Source organism: Zea mays, unplaced genomic scaffold (assembly GCF_902167145.1).
Source record: "Zea mays cultivar B73 unplaced genomic scaffold, Zm-B73-REFERENCE-NAM-5.0 scaffold_23, whole genome shotgun sequence".
Lineage (NCBI taxonomy): Eukaryota > Viridiplantae > Streptophyta > Magnoliopsida > Poales > Poaceae > Zea > Zea mays.
Genome location: NW_023366849.1, coordinates 103,868 through 116,330, shown reverse-complemented (window position 1 = coordinate 116,330; position 12,463 = coordinate 103,868). Strand labels below are relative to the sequence as shown.

The 12,463-nt window shown below is 44.3% G+C and overlaps 1 protein-coding gene and 1 non-coding gene across 2 annotated transcripts in view; one reads left to right on the top strand and one right to left on the bottom strand.

Moving 5' to 3' along the window:
- Nucleotides 1-12,463, top strand: part of LOC118474231 (NAD(P)H-quinone oxidoreductase subunit 2 A, chloroplastic) — a 71,388-nt gene that overhangs the window by 35,840 nt on the left and 23,085 nt on the right. The window contains exon 1 of the mRNA XM_035963713.1: nt 1-12,463. This exon is cut by the window's left edge and continues 35,840 nt beyond it; it is cut by the window's right edge and continues 23,085 nt beyond it. The gene's annotated coding sequence lies outside the window, so the exon portion shown is untranslated.
- On the bottom strand, nt 9,747-9,833 carry TRNAS-UGA (transfer RNA serine (anticodon UGA)). Its single transcript has one exon. It is a non-coding gene; the product is annotated as a tRNA-Ser (tRNA).

The window sequence follows — 12,463 nt, the reverse complement described above, 5'->3', positions numbered from 1 at the left end:
TCTAATTTGGCTAATCTCCGTGCATTAGCAGGTTAAGCAAATCGATTCCAACTCAGTGGCAGATAGGCTGCAACATTTCTTTCCTAATAACTAAGACTTTCTTTACTACTTTACCAACCCATATCACGCTAACTGATACTGTGCCTAGTGATTGATGAAGGTCACAGAGGAGTAAGAATAGCAAAGCCTACAAATAATGTGATAAGAGTTCGGTTTGGCGTGGCTGGACATTTAGGATTAGCTTACTTGGCGCTATCCACAGTTACCACCTTTTCAACCACATCATCTCTTTTACTTTCTCTCGAAGCTTCTAGCCAGCGAAAGCCTAGTGAATCCAGAGCCATCTTCCTTCCTATTAGCTCTCTCTCAGGGATTCGAATGCCCATTGGCATTATTAAAAACAAGTGCCCAGCCCAACTTGCTTGCATATCTCGGGAACTCTTGAAACATAAGGAATAGGAGGATGCTTCGATTCTCTTGTTGTCGACTAAGCGGAGCGGGGTTCTAATGAGACAGACGCGTATTTCACCCTTTAGATTCCCTTTTGCTCCCTCGATCAACGTTAGAATCTTTCTCCCGGTACGGGAAGTTGAAAGCCAGCGTTCGGCACAATAGCTCCGCGAAAAGACTCGCTCAGGCTATCTTCCTTGAAAAGTATCTACTTATCATATCAAATCAAACTGAGCACTCCTGGCTGATTGCAAGCCGGTTTCAACACCGGTAGCACCCAACTCACAACTCTCTTCTAATCTAATCTTGGTTCGCTTCTCGCTGATCCGACTCCCTATCGCCAAATTGTCGGTGCTCTACAGTACTTCACTTTTACAAGACCTGATATCTCATATGCAGTAAACCTAGCATGTCAGTTCATGCAACACCCACGAGATTTGCACTGGCAAGCATTAAAGCGTATTTTTCGGGATTTAAAGGGTACATTATGGCCTCCAACTTTATTATGGACCCTTTGATTCAATCCTTTTTTCTCCTCGAAAGCTTGCTTCTTTTATCTGCCGAAATTCTTCATTACGTCAATAGCAGCCGGATCTTTATGCGAATCATTCTTTTCTTACTAAGCCCATCCGAGTTAAGACGTCAGGAAAGGACTGGCAAGAAAGCCATTGGCTGGGTCTCAAAAATGAAAGCATATACTGATGGCAGTATTTATAGGTACAAGGCCCGCCTCGTCGCCAAAGGGTATACTCAGATTGGGTGAGGGTATTGACTACCATTATACATTTGCTCTTGTGGCCAAGTGAGTAACTCTTCGAGTTTGACATGTAGTGCACTTCTCGAAAATCGATGAAAGGGCAGGGAACACCCCAAGGAAAAGCTATCCAACTACTATTTCCTATTCTGCTTTGCTTAGTCCCAAGCCTTAATGGATCACTTCTTCAAGCGCCTCATATGGGCCTTGGGTATCTTCCCTACTTGACGTCACTTGCCGCAAGCTAGTATTCGAATTCTTAATGATACGTAGTAAAAACAAATCGGTTGATTCATCAACGACTTCCTAGCTAGGAGGACTACCCTCTTTATTGACTTCGCTACTGAGACCACTTCCAAGTAAGAGCGCAAGCCGACCGAGCATACCTTCTTTGCAAGCCGTGGTCCCACAACGGACCGAAATGGCCATCAGAAAGCAGATTCATTTTCTGATAGAAAAAGCCACTTTCTCGATTCAAGATCTCCGCTTCCTCTCCTTATTTGGATCATGTGCATTTTAGCCTGATTTCTATTTCTAGTTCTAGACTCCTCTCAAACTAGCCTTTTTGAGGGTTCAAACTGAGATTGAATATTCATAGTCTCAAATGGGTTCTACCTCTAGGTTTCTTTACTCCACTTTGAATTTTCATAGATTATTTCAGGTAGGTAAGGAGGCCCGTATTCCCTCCGCTATATCTCATTCCTGGATTTGCCTGCCTCTATATGGCCTCTATATATCTAGTAGGAGATTGAGTAGCACTTGACTAGATTGACTGGTGCGTGCGCATTTCCGAATTGCATTTCTTTGACTGACTTGTATTTCCTATATTTCCTTTGGGATTTTCATGGCCTTACAGAGTGAGTTAAGTGACTTGGAGTTAGTTATTTCCCGGATTCCTCGCAACAAAGAGATTGGTTCCTGGTCCTCATTATTATTGTAAGTGAGTGATGCTTTTTCTTAGAGCTCTGCGCGCGCTCTTCTTTCGAGAAGGCTATATATATATTGGAACTTCCCCTACTAAAAAGTACTGCAGGAAACCATTCTTTTCTTCTGATACGCCCACTTTTTTTATAGCTAGGTGCCGCCCGCCCGGGACCAAGGCAGGCTATAGTATAGGCGGATTGCCCAACCGATCATAATCATAGGTTCAACCACACCAGAAAAGTGTTTATACATTTGGAAGACTTACTACACTGGAACCTAGATATCAACTAAACTAGGAAGTAGAAGCTAGGGCAGAGCCGTTTGGCAGGCTGCCCTCCGTCAATCAAAGATAGCTGTCCAGAAAGAAAGCTGGGAAAGGTACCAGCCCCAGGTGAAGAATAGGAAGTCCTATCAAGCAAGAGTTCGGACGGCGTTAATCGAAGAGCTTACCGGTCTGTGTTCCATCAATGCCCTTCTGACTGGCCTGAGAGTTGGGTGATTAGCGAAAAGAAAAGCACTAGCCACGGACCAAGGAGCAGTGTGAATCGAACAATGCATGAAAATGAATGATTGGCTTCTTGTCCTGCACCCGCCCCTTTTGCCAATCTAGTAAATTGGACCTCGGATCTGATAATGGCTAGTTGATACATACGGAGTTATAAGGTCGACCCTCACTTCCTTCAATGAAAGCTAGGGCTAAGGGTTATTGGAATAAGGATTCCGGCTGGTTAGGTTAAGGGAATATCTAGGTCTGCTTACTTCTTCAGCTAATGAGTCTCCTTCTTCCAGGTTCCAAAGCGTAGGCCAAGGACCCGGACCTCGATCCGTCAATAGAAATACTCCAACCAGAAAGTAAGAAGGAAGGCTAGTAGTAGGCAGATAAGAAAGGTAGAAGCATGGCAGTCGTCGGATAAGAAAAGAGGAAACCCGGGTGAAAGGAAAAATGAAATACTGGAATCCGTTCGCTACTCTTGTTAACCCTCACTCTGACTAGGGTTGTCCCACCAACCCGATGCTATGATCATGATACGATTTACCGGACTAGCCGGCATACGCTCACTTCCTTCAATCAACACAACTGTGAAGTCGTATTGCATTGCATCTCGGGTCAGGTTGACTTGACTGGTTTCCTTGACTTGTTTCAAAAGAGACTGCTCTAAGGGAGGGGCTACTTTTGCTTGTGCTTGTGAGTCTTCATAGAACCTTGCTTTCGAGCTAGAACGAAGCGCTGGTAGACTAGCTTCTTTTTTGCAGCGGAAAGAAACAAACTCAAGGAAAGGATAGGATAGCCAGTAGAGAAGAAAGGATAGGAAAAGGAAAGGTATACTTTTCACAGCCGACAAGCTTTCATTTAAGCCCTAAAGAACTAGCTTCCTGGCGGACTTACTCACTCGATCGCCGGCTTTCAGAGGACGAAGGGCTCGTTTTTGATTCGTAACATTAGTAGTTACTCATTGGAAGAGAACTCGGTAGTGAATCAAATCTCTTTTCTGCTCTTCACTTCAAGTAGGTGGCCATGGACTTGCCTACTTTCCCTATTATAGTATAGTATAGGGGACCAGAAGTTTTGAATTGTCAATAGGCTTTCCGGAGGTCAAATAGGGTTTCGTTTTTACACTGCACTGGGCTTGATCCAAAAGCAATCGACTAGATAGAGGCTGCCATAGGCTTCAGTGATTTCTCCGTTATAGGAGAGACGCATTTCTTTTCTCGAACTAGTTTTGAAGCCCTGCCAAGATAGATAGAGAAAGATAGGTGCCGCTTGCTCCACGTGTGGCCAGGAAGACTCCCAGAATTTCTATATGTCAAATACCCGGGGAATGTGAACTATTCGAAATCCAGATTAGAGTTTCCTTCGGCAAAATCAGATGAAGTAGTTTTGGCACTAAGGGAAGCATACTTTTCTCAGACCAAAAGACCATCTCTAGAGGAAAAATCTGCTATAAAGCGAAAATCGCGGGAAAACGGACTTGGTAACTTTTCCAGCTATACGAAACAGACTTGATTCTTATCAGCTGGCTCTCCATCGAGAGAAAATCTGCTTGTCAACTTTTGGACCATGGTGAGCATCACTTGATCAGATCTTAGGACTCTCTATCGAGGAAAAACGAAATTCTGTGGTCCCGGCGAGATCAAGTTTTAGAATCTATCGTCTTCCGTTACGAGATATCGTTTCTATCTATGACATTCTATGTATGCAGAGGGACCTGGCCAATGGGGAAGAAGAACTTGTCGAAGGATCTCCATACCTAGAGGTACCGGTGATTCACCAGATCTAATCTAGAGTCGTAGTCAACGTCTTTAGGAAAGATGAGTGACCTTGGCATAGGTTTGCTGCTTACGGTTTCAAGTAAAGACAGTTTCCTATTCGTAGGTTTCAGGGTTACTCTTCTGGCTTGAAGGGTTACTCGTATTGGTTCTTCTGTTTGCTGGTCCAGAAAGGGAAAAGGTTGATTACTCATTGGCTAAAGGGAAGGTTGATTACTCATTGGCTGGCTGTGCTAGTGAACTACCTCCAACTATGGTTATGGTATGGTTACTACTGTAAAGTAAAGTAAAGTAAAGTAAAGTAAAGGTGCCGGAAATAATCTAGTATTTTCCTCACCTCAGTAGGAAGGATTTGTGGTTCCTCATAGCATTTCCACCATATGTTGCATTTCTGTATTCGAATTTGAGATAGCGAGTCAAGGTATTCTTCCTCAGTCTCGTATTCTCCATTCGAAGCGCCGTGTATTCGTTCTCTGTTCCGGAGAAAGCACTCGTTTCGTTTGTTCCGGCTCGTGATTCGCGTATTGGTATTGTTCAGTTCGCTAGGATAGTGGGAACTGACACATTGATTCGTAGCAGAAGCGCCGTATGCCATTCCATACAAAGCAGTGGTCAAAATCGATTCCTCGTATTCTGGTTCTGGTTCTGGGAAACAGGTCTTTCGTATCGAGAAGTGATAAGTCTTTGGTAATCTTGGTAATCAGAAGTGGCAACTCGGCAATCGTCCAAGGAAGATTCATAGGATTGGTCTCTTAGGAAAACAAGCATCTCAATCAAGTATCAAGTCAAAGTCATCTGAGTTCCCGCTTTCGCCTAGACAGCAATCCAATTCTCACTTCTGCTTTCCAAAGAAAGACAGCATTCCAATGAGTCACGTATAATGTGACGAATAAAAGGATGTTCGTGTAGCAGCACTCCTATAGTGTCTGAGTATGGAAAGCCAGGCCTGTCGCATATAGTGGGAAAACAAGCCTACCCTCCTCGGCAAACCGGAATCAAGATTGCTTTCATTTTCCCGGTGTTTTCGTCCATCCTCCAATTTCACTAAAGAAAATGGGCTTCTGGAAATGAGAGTTTTGCAGTAGTTCCAAATAGTGAGATGAACTTTTCCAAAAAGCAATCGACTCTCCCTAGGTAAAAACCAATTATGGACTTTGCCATCTATATGATCCGCACTTTTCTCATTGGAAATCCAATGAGTCACGTATAATGTGACGAATAAAAGTTAGGCAAAATTGACTTGATGCCCAAAATCCCAGTAAAATGAAGAAGTCGAACCTGTCAACCAGAGAGCACCATTTCTATATGAACAATTGAGATTCACACATTACGCTATCCATTCCTGGGCCATTTACTTGACTTGAGCTTGACTTGAATTTACGTAGATGAGCATCTCTTTTGCATTTGGAGTAGTGTAGTGACTTGCCTGTCCTCCCTTAATCAGTACAGCTAGGAACCTCGAAACCTGAGAAGAGATCGGGTTAGAAGATCCGACCTGCCGCGTTGGGAGGAAGATAATTGGAGGACTAGTACCGGATCGTAAGCATTGGTGCTTCATAGGTCACAAGTGAAGGAGAAGAAATCCAAACCTAAGCTTTCTTTCTTGATAACGAAGCAGCAGGAGATTCCTCTCTGTTTTCCACCCGCAACGCAAGGTACTTTATTGCTTTGCTAGCATTCCATCCAGATAGATACCATTTATCGATCTTTAGAGGCTTGAGAGGTCGGGGCAGATTATCGACCCGACCGAATCAGTCTATCCCCACCTGTAGCGGAAGTAGAAAAATAAAATAGATATAGCTATTTCTTATAACATTTCTGATCTGATATTGCTGGCAGTAACCATTGTAGCCAAAGAAAGTGAGAAAGAAAGAAACTAATAGAAGTCGAAGACGCGGAATGGTAGTGAATAGAAGGGAAGAGATGGGCTGTACAACTCTTACTAGGAAAACAAGCATCTCAATCAAGATAGCAGACGAGATGTAGAGAAGCAAAGCACTCATTGCCGTGGGAACCTTAACTTGAGCGGGGAAGAGATTTACAAGATCAGCAAACTAGGAGCCCCATAATCTGAGGAAGGCCATGGCTAATCCTCCAAATAAGATAAGGGAATTCGCTTAGGTTCTTTTTCTCAAGAGAGCAAGCCGCAGGGATGGATCAAGCAGTAGAAGGGAAAGGGATATCCCTGTCATCAAAGCCAAGAGACCACGGTGCACAATAAGGATTCAAGGCCAAAGTGCAAGAACAAATAATATAGCAAGTGCACAATTCATAAAGACCATTCAGGCTCACTACAGTATACTAGAGCACCAGCTGCTCACTTGTTCACAAAACATATGAATAGGCATCCAAAGGAAATAGGCAAGTCTCACCTCCTATCACTTTTCGATACGAAAGATCCAATATGGGCGATCACTACAATTGGGTTTGTTCGAGGCAGAGCTATTAGTAACTTTTCTACCCAAGGAAGGTTCCTTCACCAGGCGTATGCACCGAAAGTACGAATAATTAGACCTGCTGCCATTCTTAAAACGCACCTGTGTCACTACAGTTCAAAACTGCAACAAAACAGATGCATAATGAGACCGAGGAACCCATACCATTACCGATGGGAGGCCCACAAAAGAAAGCTATGATTAGGAATCCGGGAGTGGTTTAAGCTCGTCAAAGAAAAGAAAAGGAGTTGTTAGCGATTCTCGTCAAGGAAGTGTTCCCTCGACTCGACCCTCCTCGTTCGGTAGAGTACACATATTAACTCGAAATGCAGCAGAAGACACCTATTTAATCGATTAATATCCAAACGATCCTATGGAAAGCAGATTCGGATTGATTTCCTAGACCCACACAGAAAACAGCCCATATTTCAACCAGAAATGAACGAATAAAGGCAACTCCAGGAAAAACCTGGTACCCGTTACTTCGACCAGATCCCAATGGATCCGTACAGGGTGATTTGAACTGCTCCTCTCGAGAAGATCGACGGAGCTGAGCTAACTTGTGAGACGGAGCTCACTTCTGAGATAGAGCTGTCTTCTTTCTCTGCGGCAGGGCAGTGCACCCACCCATCTCTTCCTCTGTCCAAATGATCCACCTGATTGGTCCTTTCGGGCATATAGAGTCAGTCTCATCCAGAGCATCACGAGCTTCACCACTACAACCATCTGACATTCATGCACGAATCCATCCCTCGCACTTTGTTTCGCTAGCTGCCCTACCTCGCTCGTAATGGTGCCAGTGCCGGCTCGATGGTGGACTCGGGAATGGTCAATCCAGATGTAGAGAGCTCCCTAAAAGGAAACCTGTTTTCATCAAAGACAACATGTCTGGAAATCCAAATTCTGTTAGTTGGTATATGAAGGCAGCGGTAACCTTTCTGTTGTGGTGCATAACCAAGAAAAATACACGGCATCGAACGAGGCTGAAGCTTGTGATCAATGTAAGGTCTGAGGTGAGGCTGTCTGAGAATACGAAGATTCGGGTCTTTATGAAACAATTGTGTGAAGGGAGAGAGAGAAGAAGAAGAGGCGCGGAGCGATTGATGAGATAGACCACACTTGCAAATATTTCATCCCAAAAGGAACCGGGATAGAAGCGTGTTGCATAACAGCAAGGCCGCTAAGGTAATGTGTCTATGTTTGCGCTTGGCCACTCCGTTTTGCTGAGGAGTGTACGGACAACTGGTTTTATGAATGAGTTGTGGGAAAAGGCGAGAGGGCGCGAAGCGTGAATGGAACCATGAGACAAGGCCGCAGGAGAAGAGCCAATGTGGGATATTTTCATACCAGTACCATCTCCACTCCACTCCAATGGTGAGAGTATCTGAACCAGCATAAGCAAAATAAGAGGACAGGTGCGAAGCAAGTCACCGGTGACATGATGAGAAGCTCCTGAGTCTAAGAGCCACTCAGTCGACTGAGGTAGAGAAGGCACTGATGAAATCTGAGACGGCACTGGTTGCGCAACTAAGGCGTGAGCGAGGGTCTCTTTGTGGTGGTCTTTCACCATCTTCCTTTTGATTGGCCTATATCTTAGAATCCGGTCTTTCGCTGTTCCCACAGTCCCTTAGTCCCGTACCGGCTGTCGGTCTATCTCATATTCGCAGAAGAAGGAACTTGCCATGCTGGAAGTGTAATTAAGTAGGCGGCTGGTCGTAGAATAGTCTTTGAAGTAAGTGCTGTTGCAGTTGTAGAACCATTGATTCTTCCTCGCAAACCTTTCATCCCCGCTGTCTAGCTCTCTCCTAGTCCAAAGCGAATTCCATCGTATCCGCCTTTGAGGAAAAGACCGAATCCGTCTTTGAGCCATCCTAAGAAATCCTCGTAGGTAATCTCCGCAAACCGGCATCCAATAGAGTTTTGAGTTGTCTGTCTCTTTATTGCCTAGAACTGGCCAATGAGGTTGATCCAAACAGATCCATGGAAGTATCACAATAAACAGATGCAAGAGAGAAATCGAACTAGGAAATCCACGGAAGGGAAGATAGCCACCTCGAATCCTGAGACCTATTAGACTTCCACTAGACTAGGAAATATCTCAAAAGATCCTCGGCATGGTTCCTTGCGGCAGGGTTGATACGGTTTCTTGGTCAGGTTGGTAAAACTGACGGATAAAGACTGGGTTTTGTGTTGAACACATAGCACGATGGGCCTTGTGAGTTCCCTGAAAGGAATGATTGTGAACAAATTTACGATTCCTCTTCATCGTCATCTATCTTTGTGGCTTAAACCTGAATCCTGTTTGCGATGTTAGTACTGTGATATCTACTGACCCATGTACGCAGCAAGGGTCGATCGGATGCTGATTTCAGCTCCCATATAAAAGAAAGCAAGGCAGTCATGAAAAACTGTCATGCTTTGTTAAAATGATTTTAAGTTCAGACCAATCTGTTATTCAAAGATCTACTTTTACAGATACAGATCATACTTCACCTTAATTTTGCGATGACTAAAATATTGCAAAAACGATTTACTTATACCCGTACCCGTCGAGAGTTTCTTTCTATATGATAATTCGAGATTGCTCTACCGGACCTGAATACTTGATTCATTAAGGTCGTCACCCTATACCCGGAAGTCTCTATCGTTTTCTTTGTCTGTTAAGCGGGTTAGGACTCCCTAAATCAAACAGCAATCGCTGTTTATCAACCACTCACGGCGACACCGAGATCTTCGACTTAGCTCCCTCCCACAGGTCATCCCCCCGGGGCGGAAGATAACGAAAGGGAGACAAAGTCCTAACTAAATCAACACACAATAACCTAAACCTTCTACCCATTCCATCCATCATATCCGTCGAGTCGAGGAGATTCGTTCTTATCTATAGATAAGGCAAGAGAGAACTTATGCCCTCGCGGATGGAGAGGGATTCGAACCCCCGGTATTCCTATCAATACTTCGGTTTTCAAGACCGACTCTTTCAACCGCTCAGACATCCATCCCTGCGCTCGCCCGCCCTATCTATCTGCGCGCTGGCAGGTAGGGGCAACTCTATGTGATTCGCTACGCTTACTTGCGCCCCACCCCGTAAGCTGACTCTATTGCCTAGCACACTTTTCCGGTAGTACGAATCGCTACGCTTCGCTTCTTTCTATATGATAATATGCACCGTCGGTTGCTGCGCTCCCTGCGGGTAATAGCAAGAGAGTGAAGAACGAACGATCCTAAAAAAAGTAAGCAGTGAATGAGTCCGACTCGAGTTCGTGAGTCAAAGGCGTGGCAAGAGAGCGAGTTCGACTCGCGAACGATCCGCAAGTGAAGGACCGATCCTTTAACGCCAGTACTGTTGCGAGACTGGTACTTGGCGGCTCACGAGCAACATATAGACTAAGGTTGCCCATCACTCCCTCGCTCCTTTTTGAAGGCCCACCGCTCCCCCTTTCTTTAAGTATCTATCCCGGCTTGCATTTTGGGGCGAGTACTACAGTTCCTCCATAATCACACAGAACGCCCAGCTTCGCAGAGCTGCTCTCTCCCCAGTCCACAGCAAGGTGTGGAATCTGGATCTACTGTGTGTTCTTACTCTATTGGATCAAGTCAGATACTAAGCCTTCTACTACTACTACTACTACTTAGGTTAGGAGATAAAATGCTAAATTTCAGAGATTGGACTCTCTTACTGTGTTTTTTCAGGGCTGTTCCCGAGCCAGGTTCCCTGGATCCATTCTGACCTAAATGGATGAATGAAGAAGGGGGCGAGCAGATACGACGGCCACACACTTCTTTTTAGCCGAATAAAGCCGGATCTACTACACGGCTAGGATCAGAGAAAGATTGAGAAAGCAAGATCAAACCTACTCTACTGTCGATTCAAAAGGTAAACTGCCCCCGAAGACTACTTTATTTTATCAATGAATGGATCAAAGAAGGAGGCTCTATCTATGTCATCGTATATAAGGGAAGAAGCCCGCCCCTGACCTAAATGGATGAATGAAGAAGCTAGCCCGGGTAGGGTAGACTTTAAGAGCTCTTGCTCTGCCTATCCGTCTCGCTCCGTCTTGGAGGAAAGATACGAAGGGCCTACTCTTTTCATTAAAGCCCTACTCTTAATATAATAATAGTGAAAGCCTCCTTCTCTTACCTACTTTGACTCATATCTTCGGTATACCTCAATACAAGACAAGCACTGGAAAGGATATTCAAGAAAAACCGGGCTATCGCCCTATCTAAGCGGGTTTCCCCTCTCCTCTACGGGAGTCCTCTTTTAGTCTATTTCAGTTCCTGTGTCTATCGCTATCGCCCTATTCTCTCTCAATTGCCTATCCTTTTCAAATGAGGGGGAGTACCTTTTCTTTAGCTTCCAACATGAAAGATTGACCCCCTAAAGTGCCAGATATGCAAGTTTGATGAAGGACTACTTACTTAGCTAAGCTAAAGTGAACTTCTGACTAAAAAAAAAGTGGACTAAAAGAGAACAACAAAAGAGAGATCACTTTCGACGATTAAACAGCACTTTTATATCCAGATTGGAACTGGACTTGAACCTTCATATCCAGATTTCACTCCACTTTCACTTTCAATAGTGAATTATTCACTTTCGCTCATATTCACTTTCACTTTGGCCAGGCCAAGAAATACAAATAAGACCTTGAACTCCCTATTTCACGTATAATCGAGAGACTCAGAATATCAGTGCCTTGGGTAAATGCCTACCAAAGGGAGAAGATTACCGAACTTTTTTCTGTCCTCTTCGCTTCCTAAAATATTTAGGGAAAAGGCCTAGTCGGCCACCGCTTGCTAACGACGGAAGGATGAAAGGGTCCTCGCGTGGGACTTAGTTGGAAAGGTAGGTGTTCGGCATGTCCCTTGCTTGCGAACTTCTTTAGTAGGGCGGGTAGCTTTGGAGATCCCATTTTTTACGTTTACCGTTGTCCCCAGACTTCACTCTTTCAACACTTGTCTACTTTCGAAATAGTCAGGCGGGTCCAAGTGTGTGATCCACCGATTCACTGAGTGGGTCTTTCTTACCGCAGTTTTCCCTATCTCTTAAAGCCCTATCAGACTTCCGATCCATCCCTTGTTTGCCGATTGAAGAAAGCCTTATATGGTCTCAAACAAGCACCCAGAGCGTCGGTTTGCAAAATTCAAGATGGCCATGCTGGTGAATGAAGCTGGATTCAGACAGAGCTCGTGTGATCATTCTTTGTTTGTTTGTTATACGGCTTATGGTATGGTTATTTTTTTGGTCTAAGTTTATAACATTAAAAAAGCAGGCATTGTTATTGTTAAAGTGAAAGTGAAATTTAACATGGGAATTTTCTTTCTTTCCTTCAGAAACAGTTCAGAATGAAAGATCTTGGTGACTTGAGGTACTTTATCGGTATTGAGGAATATAATCCCTATTGTGGGTACATAGATCATGAGCCAACAGAAGCCCTTGAGTTGATTTGCTCGATTTACCGCCACATACTACTTACTAAACAGACTCTACTTTAGGGGTCGGGTCTCGATCCGAGTTGTTTAGCGAATGACTCAACCAATACATCTCTACTTCGAGGTGTAAATAAATTCCACTCTTTATCCTCTTAATGAAAGAATCGAATTTTCTACTTTGACCTTGCGAGCACCCACT